Source organism: Pseudophryne corroboree, chromosome 8 (assembly GCF_028390025.1).
Source record: "Pseudophryne corroboree isolate aPseCor3 chromosome 8, aPseCor3.hap2, whole genome shotgun sequence".
In the NCBI taxonomy this organism is placed as follows: Eukaryota; Metazoa; Chordata; class Amphibia; order Anura; family Myobatrachidae; genus Pseudophryne; species Pseudophryne corroboree.
Window position 1 is genome coordinate 175,614,184 of NC_086451.1, and position 13,563 is coordinate 175,627,746.

The 13,563-nt window shown below is 43.0% G+C and overlaps 1 long non-coding RNA gene and 1 other non-coding gene across 2 annotated transcripts; both read right to left on the reverse strand.

Moving 5' to 3' along the window:
• Positions 1 to 1,251: 1,251 nt before the first annotated feature.
• LOC134947587 (uncharacterized) lies at positions 1,252 to 2,303 on the reverse strand. The gene is made up of 3 exons (XR_010182640.1): positions 2,241 to 2,303; positions 1,953 to 2,165; positions 1,252 to 1,335 (listed from the first exon to the last, which is right to left on the reverse strand). It is a non-coding gene; the product is annotated as an uncharacterized LOC134947587 (long non-coding RNA).
• A 4,266-nt stretch (positions 2,304 to 6,569) lies between these two features.
• On the reverse strand, positions 6,570 to 6,643 carry TRNAS-ACU (transfer RNA serine (anticodon ACU)). Its single transcript has one exon. It is a non-coding gene; the product is annotated as a tRNA-Ser (tRNA).
• Positions 6,644 to 13,563: the final 6,920 nt, after the last annotated feature.

Consider the following 13,563-nt stretch of genomic DNA (forward strand, 5'->3'; position numbering starts at 1 on the left):
AATCTAACATATGTCCTAATGTTGACTATATATGTTTTTCAGGTGATGGGGGTTACGGCTGCTACTCTTGGCTCCTTACTCCATTGTCCCAACCTGATTCTCCTGCTGAACACAGTTATAATCATGCACATAAGGCTACGCGGAATGTGATAGAAAGATGTTTTGGGGTGCTGAAGTCACGTTTTCGGTGTCTGGATAAATCTGGTGGCCTTTTGTTGTATAGTCCCTCAAAGGTGACTCGGATTGTGTTCTGCTGCTGTTTTCTCCATAATCTGTGTTTAAGTCAACATCTGGCACATGGTGAGGGAGAAAGCAGTCAGCAAGCAGAGGAGTTAGATACATCTGGTGACAGTGTGAGTACAATTGTAGGGAGGCAGGTACGTCAAGAAGTGATCCTGCGATATTTTACAGGTAAGTTTTATTATGCTGTAATTATCCTTCACTAAACACTTTGCTCTACTTTCTATTGTGTGTTCTGTTACTTACTGTTTGTTGTTTATAGTGGTGTGTCCATTGTGCTTAGTTGATGCTAACAAAACATTTACAGTCATTACCCTTGAAAAACATAACTACATACATACAGACCAGCTTAAAAAATTTTGGAGACGGACACAGGAATGTTTTTTTTTAACAAATTTTTGTATTTATTTGCACAAAAAGATTGGTGTTATTTTTTTCGCTTGTGTGTGCTGGGTGCTGGCTCACTGGCACGTGCTCTTGAGGAACGCCGGACAGGGGAGGTTACTGGCGTTTGAACAGGGGTCGTGGTCCCCGAGCTGGAGGTAACTTGCTGAGCTCCCATCATAGCAATATTGCTGCTCAAATTATTTAAACTGGCAATCAGCTGAGTGTTTGTAGCAGTGTGGCTGGCTACAATCCTGGATAAGGCCTCATTCACCACTTGATTGTGTTGAATGATCTGAACGAGTGCCTGCTGATGTCGCTGTTGCTCATCTATAATGCGGGATAAATGTGCATTCATTTGGCTGTTTTCAGCCCTAATTTGCTCCATTGAGGTAGCCATTCTCCCTACTTGTACTATCAGTCTGCCCGAGTTGCGACTAATACGCGGTAGATGATGGGGCAGACTGGCAAGGTGTTGTGTATGTTGGGTCAGGGTGGCATTGCTTTGGGCCTGTTGGCTTGTCCAACTGGCCCAAAAATCGCCAGGAATTTGGCTTGGGGGCGGAGCTTGTGCCAGTTGGGGACTGATGGATGGTTGGGGTATATCCTGCAACTGTATTGGCATGCTTGGATCAACAGCTGTAAGTTGCAGTGTGAAGGATGGCTCTTGTTCTGGTCCCTGCTGGTCCTCGGCGGACATCAAGTTGTGCTCTGTATGGGGTAGGCAACATGCAATGTTGTAATTTTTTTTAATTTGGCCTGGCTAATGCAACACATTAATACATTCCTAATACTACATTTTTGCATTATTAGCACTTGTTTTTCTCAACGTTAACAATTTATAATTTTTATATTTTAAAAAACCAACACAGGCGCAAACATTGCCAAATTTGCATATTCCTCACTTAACTAACTTCCCTCCACACCATTACACTGTTAGATTCCCTCCCCTCACCACGATATAGACTACTTACCTGTATAGTCCAGAGGAGCGAGCAAGTAAGCCATCTACATACTGGACAGGGGCGATGTGTGAACACTCTAATGGTTTTTTTATTTCGGTCCAACATTTAATTTTATTCATATTTTTTTAAAAATGTGAACGTGTGTGTGCTTAATGTATCCTCAAATCTGTTGTTTTCATACAAATAGGTTGTCTAGACCATCCACTAAGACCTTATCTAATTTTATTAAAGCACCTTGAGCAATTGAAGACGTTACATCACATTGATTGTTGAGGAAAACATGTAAACTCCAAACCAACTAACAACATCTTAAGTGTACTGTGTATATTATTGCTTATGTGTTTAATTTATGTTTTTACTCACCAGATAACTGAGGTGATCTGGCCTCATCACTCTGCGAACTCGACAATAGTGCCAGTGGTGGCTGGGGTGACACTGCCGAAAGTCTTCGCCTGGGTGGGGATGATGGAGGTGCGGAATCAGAGCCAAGACGCCGTGTCTTAGTTGGCCTCCTGGGTAAGTGGCCCAAGCCCTGTGATGGGCGGCTTACAGGAGGTCGGCTTCCAGAAGCAGAACCTAGGTGCAAAATTTAAACTTAATATTTTGTACTTCTATGTGTTTTCAGAATATGTGACTACAGTGAAGACTTACCTGCAATACCGGCATCATCCTGACTTGTGTGAGGCCTGTCTGGGCGGCTGGTCTGTGTGACTGTGGAAAAAGTGACCCCAACATTATTACCATGTTTTTGGAAAAATGACCCACTGAAAACCATTAATGTACTGTAAGCATCTATATGGTTTTGTTTAAAACAAATTTTTAAGCTTAAGAGCTTCTACATTCATGATTTTGAGTTGAATATCAAAATGTACTTGATGTGGCACACAATAAATTTATTTAAAATAAGTTTTTGGTCTCAGATATTGCAGAGATTGAGTACTTGCAAATATTTTTAAAATGTAATGTTTTAAAAATTTCCCCGCTTTTCTGTTTGTTAAAAAAACAAAAACCTTTTGTGGATTTTAAACAAACACACATGTTCAAGCATTATCGCCAAAAATTGCAACAAAAAAAGAAAAAAAAACATTCAAAACACAAACACACCTTAAGGGAGCATAGGCATGCAATCTGTTTTGTGAGAAAAAAATCATCCTTTAAACTTTAAAAATGAAATTAACTAAATTTTACAGACATTTTAAGAACAATATTACAAAACAAACTTACCATCCTGCGTGGGTCGGTCCGAATCCCGGACATGAGTAGCAGACACCACTTCGCCAGGAATCAATGCCCGCACAGGCTCCTCCCAGTCCCGATAGCTTACACGTAAAGGTGGCCCACCTCCGGTTCTCCGTGCAGATTTGGACTCTTTGGCCATCTTGGCCTTGACACGCCGCTTAATATGATAGAAACGCTTGCGGCACGTGTCCTCTGTCCGCCTCACCACACCCTCACTATTCACAGCAAGTATGACTTGCCCCCACAGGGCAGACTTCCTGCGGGAGGACACCCTGGCAGCATCCTGACCAAACAATTGGCGATGGTGCTTCATCAGCTCACGCACCAACGCCATGTTTTCAGCATAGCTGAACTTTATATTCCTGCCAGTCTTGGTAGTGGTGCGTGGCTGCGGTGCCACAACACCATCACTATCACTGGAAAATCCAGCAACAGGCACCCCCTCCTCCTCCTCCTCACTAACCTCCTCCCTCTCACTACCCCCCTCCACCTCACTACCAGCCTCCACCTCACTACCAGCCTCCACCTCACTACCAGCCTCCACCTCACTAACCTCCGCCACCACACTGACCTCTGAGTCGGACATGACAAACAACATAAAACACACAAAAATGAAAACACAAAACACACTCCTCCACTACTCCTACTACACACCACACAGCCAACACACACGCTCACTCACTCACAAACAATGACAAAAGACTGAAAAAAAAAAACAAGGACAAAAAAGTTTACAAACTGGGAAAAAACAATACTACAAAGATCACAAGACTACTAACACACACAGTACAGCACTCAACAATCACCAAACTCCTCTCCAAATCCACCAAAAACTCCACCAAACTCACCAACTCCAAATACACCTTCCTCTCTCCTCTCCACTAGCTAAACCCACGAGGTGCGGAGTGTTTGGGGCGTTTTTATAGTAACATGCACAGACACTCCTCCTTCACGAATACAACCAATCACGGCCGCGTGACGTAAACGAAACTTAGGAGTAAAAACGCGGCCGCAAATTCAAAATCACTGCCGTAACAGACTTGTGACGCAGTCGTAAAAAAAACGCAACAACGCGGCCGCAAAATAGCAAACGCGGCCGCATTCAGCAGCAAAAAAACACGAATGACATCGACATCGGAAGATACGGAAAATACGAATACGACTGCTTAGTAAATGAGTCGTAATCAATTCAAAAAGTTGCAGATTTACACTGTCGATGTCAGTCGTGATTGAACTTGAACATGATTCTGAAAAATACGAATCTTAGTAAATATACCCCACTGAATCAAATCTAACTCTGATTACATCAGAGAAGGCCAGGTACCCTACACCATAAGAGGGGGTTTGAAATTTTGACTTGTCTACTTAAAGATCACCAAAATCTGATAACAAGGTCAATTACGTCCCTGGGTGGGATTGAACCACCAACCTTTTGGTTTATAGCCGTACACACTAACTGATTGCACCACAGAGACACTTTGCGAAAGTACATACTGACAAAGGCTAATAAGCATTCATCTAAAACGTTTCCTAGAAAAACTTTAAAAAGTCAATAATCTGGAGAGTTTTTGTAAGATGTTTCTTCCATCCACCAACGAAGAAACACATTGGTACTTTCCCATGATGAGTGAGTGCTTCAGGATCTATTGCACTTACATGTGCAGCAGAGTACAGCAATGGAAGCATGCTGGGCACATAACCCAGAGGTAGGCAGATTGAAACTATCCTCTGCTATATGCATTTTTTTTTGTTAATTAAAGTAATCCAAAACTGGGATTGATATGTTGGCTCTTTTATTTTTACTTACAGTACAATAACTTTTACCATTTTAATTTGTTTTAATAGTATATTGACAGTATTGTTTTCTTTCAAAAATCCACTTAATTTTCTTTACCCTATTATTAAAATGGTAATTGACAAAAACAAACTACATTGTCACCAGAAGAGCAATACAAAATGTACAAGTGATATATTAAAATCATCTTTCCAGCTTGAATTTCAATGATGCATTGGGGCAACGATTTTGTGAGAAACATTTTCACCCTTAAATAAAGATTTTCTTAATTCCTTACCTGTGTGCTAATTAGATATCACCTTGTTTTCACATTAAACAGACTTCCACATGAGAAAGCAGCAAGGATGCAGTGGCGTTAATGTTTCCTGGTGTCAACCTGTATTATTTCAGTAGACATTGAAATGAGGATGCATCTTGCTGCCTTTCCAATGAAGCAAGTTTAATTTAGTAATAGGTTAAAAACCATCCCTACAAAGGTGTTAATCAGAGACTTGGCTTTGTGGACACTTTTCAGAGAACAAATTTGTTAGCATAAAAATAAAGCTAGAAAATTAAGAGCTGTTTAATCACTCAATTGGATTTTTTTTGCCAGCATATTTCTTTTTCTCTGCAACCCACTGCTAAATTGTGCTTCCTAGCTGTTTTTATAAAATCACTGAATCAAATCTAACTCTGATTACATCAGAGAAGGCCAGGTACCCTACACCAGAACAGGGGGTTTGAAATTTTGACTTGTCTACTTAAAGATCACCAAAATCTGTAAACAAGGTCAATTACGTCCCTGGTTGGGATTGAACCACTAACCTTTTGGTTAGTAGCCGGACATACTAACCGATTGCGCCACAGAGACACTTTGCGAAAAGTATATACTGACAAAGTCTAATAAGCATACATCTAGAACGTTTCCTAGAAAAACTTTAAAAAGTCAATAATCTGGAGAGTTTTTGTAAGATGTTTCTTCCATCAACCAATGAAGAAACACATTGGTACTTTCCCATGATGAGTGAGTGCTTCAGGATCTCTTGCACTTACATGTGCAGCAGAGTACTGCAATGGAAGCATGCTGGGCCCATAACCCAGAGGTAGGCAGATTGAAACTATCCTTTGCTATATGCATTTTTTTTTGTTAATTTAAGTAATCAAAACTGGGATTGATATTTTTGCTCTTTTATTTTTACTTAAAGTACAATAACTTTTACCATTTTAATTTGTTTTAATAGTATATTGACAGTATAGTTTTCTTTAAAAAATCCACTTCATTTTCTTTACCCTATTATTAAAAGGGTAATTGACAAAAACAAACTACATTGTCACCAGAAGAGCAATACAAAATGTACAAGTGATATATTAAAATCATCTTTCCAGCTTGAATTTCAATGATGCATTGGGGCAACGATTTTGTGAGAAACATCTTCACCCTTAAATAAAGATTTTCTTAATTCCTTACCTGTGTGCTAATTAGATATCACCTTGTTTTCACATTAAACAGACTTCTACATGAGAAAGCAGCAAGGATGCAGTGGCGTTAATGTTTCCTGGTGTCAACCTGTATTATTTCAGTAGACATTGAAATGAGGATGCATCTTGCTGCCTTTCCAATGAAGCAAGTTTAATTTAGTAATAGGTGAAAAACCATCCCTACAAAGGTGTTAATCAGAGACTTGGCTTTGTGGACACTTTTCAGAGAACAAATTTGTTAGCATAAAAATAAAGCCAGAAAATGAAGAGCTGTTTAATCACTCAATTGGATTTTTTTTGCCAGCATATTTCTTTTTCTCTGCAACCCACTGCTAAATTGTGCTTCCTAGCTGTTTTTATTAAATCACTGAATCAAATCTAACTCTGATTACATCAGAAAAGGCCAGGTACCCTACACCATAACAGGGGGTTTGAAATTTTGACTTGTCTACTTAAAGATCACCAAAATCTGATAACAAGGTCAATTACGTCCCTGGGTGGGATTGAACCACCAACCTTTTGGTTAGTAGCCGGACACACTAACCGATTGCGCCACAGAGACACTTCGCAAAAAGTATCTACTGACAAAGGCTAATAAGCATACATCTAAAACTTTTCCTAGAAAAACTTTAAAAAGTCAATAATCTGGAGAGTTTTTTTAAGATGTTTCTTCCATCAACCAACGAAGAAACACATTGGTACTTTCCCATGATGAGTGAGTGCTTTAGGATCTCTTGCACTTACATGTGCAGCAGAGTACTGCAATGGAAGCATGCTGGGCCCATTACCCAGAGGTAGGCAGATTGAAACTATCCTCTGCTATATGCATTTTTTTTGTTAATTAAAGTAATCCAAAACTGGGATTGATATGTTAGCTCTTTTATGTTTTCTTAAAGTACAATAACTTTTACCATTTTAATTTGTTTTAATAGTATATTGACAGTATTGTTTTCTTTCAAAAATCTACTTAATTTTTTTTACCCTATTATTAAAATGGTAATTGACAAAAACAAACTACATTTGTTTGGGAGAAAAATGCAAAGGTACAAGACAGCTTTTCCTTGCCAATATCTCTCTTTTGCAAAGAGCTACGCATTGGAAAATTCAGGGCTATACCGTGTAGATGAAGCACTAACAGGAGGCTTTAAAATTTTCTTTCTAGTGTCCTTCGTTTGGGAGAAAAATCCAATGGTACAAGACAGCTTTTCCTTGCCAATATCTCTCTTTTGCAAAGAGCTGCGCATTGAAAAATTCAGGGCTATGCCGTGTAGATGATGGCCTAACAGGAGGCTTTAAAATTTTCTTTCTAGTGTCCTTCGTTTGGGAGAAAAATGCAAAGGTACAAGACAGCTTTTCCTTGCTAATATCTCTCTTTTGCAAAGAGCTGCGCATTGGAAAATTCAGGGCTATGCCGTGTAGATGATGGCCTAACAGGAGGCTTTAAAATTTTCTTTCTAGTGTCCTTCGTTTGGGAGAAAAATGCAAAGGTACAAGACAGCTTTTCCTTGCCAATATCTCTCTTTTGCAAAGAGCTGCGCATTGGAAAATTCAGGGCTATGCCGTGTAGATGATGGCCTAACAGGAGGCTTTAAAATTCCAAACGAAGGACACTAGAAAGAAAATTTTAAAGCCTCCTGTTAGGCCATCATCTACACGGCATAGCCCTGAATTTTCCAATGCGCAGCTCTTTGCGATTACAATCCAACCTGAATCAGGCTCTATTACCTATCACAATGCAGTGCAGGTAGTACAAAATGGGGTTAATATAGGAGAAAAACCCCCAGAGCTGTGCTCCTTAACTGTCCCTGGTGGCTAGTGGAGCGGCTGCCCAGTAATCAGTGTCCACGCCAGTGCGCACACGGCCCGCCCCCTACAGCCACGCTGGATCTCGGTATAGTGTGGGCACAGAAGCCCCTTACCTCCCTTTCATCAGCGGCCTCGTGATCCCGGAGGGCGGTGTGTGTGTGACTGACCTTAGGAAGAAACCGGAGCCTCCGCTGCAGTGACCCAGCAACCAGGGCACGGGAGTATACTGCGCCGCTGGGAGTGATGGAGCTGCAGTAAAGATGTCTATTAGACCTAGCCTGCTGCAGCCCTTGGAGATTCTTATAAAAAAAGTTCTTCTTTTCTTGTCAAAATTAATAGCTAAGAATAGGCTGCCTGAGGCAGCCCCCTGTTAAGTGGCCTGCTACTGAAGGCACCAACTACAAACTGAGCTCCCTGTTCATGGAAGCGAGGTTATAGAGCAGGGGGCGCTGAGCATCTTGGGAACAGTCAAAAGCTTTGAGCCTGTTGGTGCCTCAGATCAAGATCCTACTCTACACCCCAATGTGAATCCTTGTGGAGTCCTGTGTACCCCACAGAAGAAATGAATGTGTCACACCCATTGGCAGCAACATTAGAATAGCTGCTGATGGGCACAATTGAGAAAGGAAGGGGGGAAAACATTTGAATCCAGCACATATATGTAATTTGAATATGTAATTTGTACCTTCCTACTTTAAAATGTAATGGATGAACCTCACCCTGTGAGAACTATCTTTATGATCAAGAGATCTCATATGCAAGATAAGTATGTGTTGGCAGAGGCGCTCACTGGGCAGAGATGCTGATCGCATCTCTGGCATGTGCCGGTGCACTGCGGCACCAGCACACACACACACTTCAGACCTGATCTCCTGTTGTGTGAATATGCACAGCAGAGATCAGGTCTGAATTAGGCCCTATATACAGCTGTCAGTAAGGCAGGGATCTGCTGCTGCCAGTGAGGCAGGGATCTGCTGCTGCCAGTGAGGCAGGGATCTGCTGCTGCCAGTGAGGCAGGGATCTGCTGCTGCCAGTGAGGCAGGGATGTGCTGCTGTCAGTGAAGCAGTGATCTGCTGCTGTCAGTGAGGCAGTGATCTGCTGCTGTCAGTAAGGCAGGGATGTGCTGCTATAAGTGAGGCAGGGATGTGCTGTTGTCAGTGAAGCAGGGATGTGCTGCTGTCAGCAAGGCAGTGATCTGCTGCCCACTATCTCCCTATCACCCCTGCCTGAGTCACACACTTTCCCTGTCACCCCTGCCCCAGTTACCCACTATCTCCCAGTCACCGCTGCCTCAGTTAACCACTATACCTGCGACCCCTGCCTCAGTCACCCACTATACCAGTCACCCCTGCTTTAGTCACCCACTATCTCTGTCACCCCGGCCTCAGTCACCCACTATCTCCCACTCATACATGCTTCAGTCACCCACTATCTCCCAGTCATCCCTGCCTCAGTCACCTACTGACACCAGTGCAGACATTTCTGCTGCGGCCTCTCCACTCTCCAGCGTGAACGTCCTGACGACTGAGGAAATCCGCTTCCCAGTTGAGGACTCCGGGAATGAACACTGCCGATATTGCTGGCAGATGACGTTCTACCCAACTGAGGATTTTTGATACTTCCAGCTTTGCTATGCAATTTCGAGTGCCGCCTTGATGATTTGTGTACACTACCGTGGTGGCGTTGTCCGATTGTACTTGAACAGGCCTGTTCTGTACTAGAGGCAGGGCCAGTGTCAATGAATTGAACACTGCCTGCAATTCCAGAATGTTTATCGGGAGGAGAGATTCCTCCCTTGTCCACCGATGGTGAAGGGTCATCATCACGGCCATGACCTTGGTGAATTTCCGAGGTGCCGTGGCCAAACCAGAAGGCAGGACCTGAAATCCAAAAACTAACCAGGCACAACACTGCTTAGCTTCCAACATCAGATGAGATTGGACATATCCAGTGTGATGCGGCTGTAGATGATTTTTGCTGTTTCTAACTTCTACTTCTAACTACTGGTACATCAATGAATAAGTTTCAAAATAGAATGCATCAAGAGAACGGTGTTGGTAGTATAAAACTACCTACAGCACCTGGTATTCCCAGGTGGTCTCACATCCAAGAACAAACCAGGCCTAAAATCAGGTGATATTGGGCATATACAGTGTGGTGTGGCTGTAGATGAGCTTAGTGGTTTCTGTTAGAGTTCTTCTACTTCTAACTACTCGTACATAAATGAGTAAGCGGACGATTTATTAAACCTGGTGAAATGATAATTTGCATGGTGATAAAGTACCAGCCAATCAGCTCCTAATTGCCATGTCACAGGCTGGGTTTGAAAAATGACAGTTAGGAGCTGACTGGCTGGTACTTTATCACCTTGCACTTTATCAGTTCACCAGGCTTAATAGATCTGCCCCAATGTTTCAAAATGGAATGCATCAAGAGAACGGTGTTAGTATTGTAAAAATACACACAGCTCCTGGTATTTCCTGGTGGTCTCCCATCCAAGTACTAAAACCAGGACCAACACTGCTCAGCTTCCATGATCAGGAGAGATTGGGCAAATCCAGTGTGCTGTGGCTGTAGATGAGCTGGTGGTTTTTATAACAGCTCTTCTACTTCTAACTTCTGGTACATAAAAGAATACATGTAAAAATTGAATGTACCAAGAAAATGGTGTTGGTAGTTTAAAAACACCTAAAGAATCTGATACTACCAAGCAGTCTCCCATCCATGTATTAACAAAGTCCAATACTGCTTTGCTTCAAAAATCAAATGAGATTGGGCATATCCAGTGTGGTGTGGCTTTAGATAAGCTTTGTGGTTTCTGTTAGAGCTCTTCTACTTCTAACTACTGGTACATTAATGAATATGTATAAGGTTGTAGTTTATCCAATATGCCTTTGCTACCTTACCTTTCAACCCCCCCTCCCCTCTTCTCCTTATAGCTTCCTTAGTTCTCTCCTCCTCATGTGTGCGTTATTTGTTTTCTCATACGTCCTAGATGATGCTGGGGTCACATTAAGAACCTTGGGGTATAGACTGGATCCACAGGAGACATGGGCACTTTAAGACTTTCAAAGGGTGTGAACTGTCTCCTCCCTCTATGCCCCTCCTCCAGACTCCAGTTTTAGTATTGTGCGCAGTGATACTGGATGCACTACAGGGGAGCTCTACTGAGTTTCTCTGAAAAGACTTGTTAGTTTTTTTTATTTTCAGGGAGGCTGCTGGCAACAGTCTCCCTGCTTCGTGGGACTTAGGGGAGAGAAGTATGACCAACTTCTAGTGAGTTCAATAGCTCTGCTTCAGGCTGACAGGACACCATTAGCTCCTGAGGGTGATGATCGCTGGGTACGCCTAGATGCACACTCCCGCAGCCTGCCGTCACCCCCTTACAGAGCCAGAAGACAGGTGAGTAGCAGAAGAACAGAAGACTTCTTCTCCAGTGATGGCATTCTGAGGTACCGAGCAGCGAGCGGAACGCTGCGCGCCATGCTCCCACACAAACGCAGGCACTGCAGGGTGCAGGGCACGGGGGGGGGGCACCCTGGGCAGCATAAATTCCTCACAAAAGGCTGGAAAAAGTGGACATTAGTGCCTGGGCACTGTCCTTACCCCGCTAGCATAATTAATTATTTCTGAGCAGGACAGATACGCGCCATTACAGTAGCGGGGCTTCTTCCTCACCTCACCAGAACATCTTTAGAGCATTACAAGTCTATCACTATAGAGTTTATTATTTCCCAGACTGTGTACTTTTGGCGCTGGATTGTGAGCTGAAAAATCCTCTGTGTCCCTCTGACAGATTTACTGACGGTCTGTCCCCCATAAGCCGATGTGTCTGTGGGTACTTGGTACATGTGTGTCAACATGTCGATGGCTGAATGTTTTTCCCAAGAGGAAACTATATCAGGAATGCAGACATATGATGGTGGCCCTGTTGGCACCACCAATAACTGACTGGGTAAAAGTTTCAGTAATATCAGAGTAAGGTTGGATAAATCTGTGTCCCAGACACAGACGTAGAGAATAGATGTGATGTTCATGGCTATGTTTCTTTTCCCTCAGGCCCCGCGGGGTCGCAAAAATGTTATTTTGCCCAGTTACTACACACTGATACTGACACGGATACTGATTCCTATGTCGACCATAATGTTTCCTGATTAGATCCAATATTGGCAAGGAGCATTAAGTACATGATTGTGGATATTAAGGACATATCAAAATCACTGAAGACCCTGCTGTTCCTGACAAAGGGGTCTATATGTATGTATATATAGATATATAATGAAAGCTGATGTAACGTTCCTCCATCTCTGTTTGAGAAAGTCTGGGCCAGCTCGACAAGATGGTTTCAAATCCCCAAAAGGATTCTGGTTGTTTATTCATTTCCCGCCGCGGACAGAAAAAAGTGGGAGTCACCCCCTGTTCTGCACGGGGCCCTGTCACAAATCCAGCGGATCGTATGCAGGAAGCTACATTATTTCTAGTTATGTAACCAAGGGTACATTACTTAGACCTGCCATTACATGTGCATGGGTGAGTAGTAGTATTCAAGAATTGGTCGAATACCTTGTCATCCGATATAGATACCTTGGAGAGATGGGATACTCCTTACGTTGTATCATATCAAGGACACTGCAGCATACTTACGTGAGACTGCAAGGGATATAGGACTCTTGAGTTCACGGGCCAATTTCATGGCAGTCTCGGATAGGAGGGCATTGTGGATTCACCAAGAGAATGCTGATGCTGACTCCAAGAAGAAAGGGAGTCCCTTCCCTATGAAGGTGAAGCGTTGTTTGGTGACTGCCTAGTTAATTTGATCTCGGCAGCTCCCGCAGGTAAGTCAACCTTTTTGCCCTATGTTCCCTCCCAACGGATGAAGACGCATCATTATCTGATGCAGTCATTTCGGCCCAATAGATATGCAAGAAGTTAAGATTCCCCTTTCTTTGCAGGTAGAGGAAGGAGAAGAGGGAAGAGGTCTGCATCCTCTTCAAGATCGCAGGAGCAGAGATCATCCTCTGCTTCTGCCAAATCCACCGCATGACGCTGGGGCTCTCTTGCAGGAGCCCGCACCAGTGGGGGCACGTCTAAAACTCTTCAGTCAGTTCTGGATTCATTCGGACATGGACTCGTGTGTTTTACAAATAGTGTCCCAAGGGTACAAACTGGGGTTTCAAGACGTTCCCCCTCACCGATTGTTCAAATCGGCTTTAGTCAGCAGGGAGCAGGTTTTTATTCAAGCCTCTTCGTGGTCCCTAAGCCGGACAGCTCAGTCAGACCAATCTGAAATCTGAAATCCCTCAATTTCTACCTAAGGAAATTAAATTTCAAGATGGAATCTCTCAGTGCAGTGATCTCCAGTCCGGAGGAAGGAGATTTCATGGTTTTGGTAGACATAAAGGATGCCTACTTACATGTTCCCATTTAGCCTCTGCATCAAGCTACCTGAGGTTTGCAATTCAGTATTGTCATTACCAATTTCAGACATTGCCGTTTGGTCTGTCCACGGCTCTGAGGATTTTCACCAGGGTGATCGCAAGCAAGGAGTAACAATTATCCCGTACTTGGATGATCTTTTGATAAAGGCGAAATCCAGGGACCAGTTAGTGCAAAACATTGCACTCTCCCTGACAGTTCTTCAACAACATAGTTGGCTCCTAAACTTGCCAAAATCG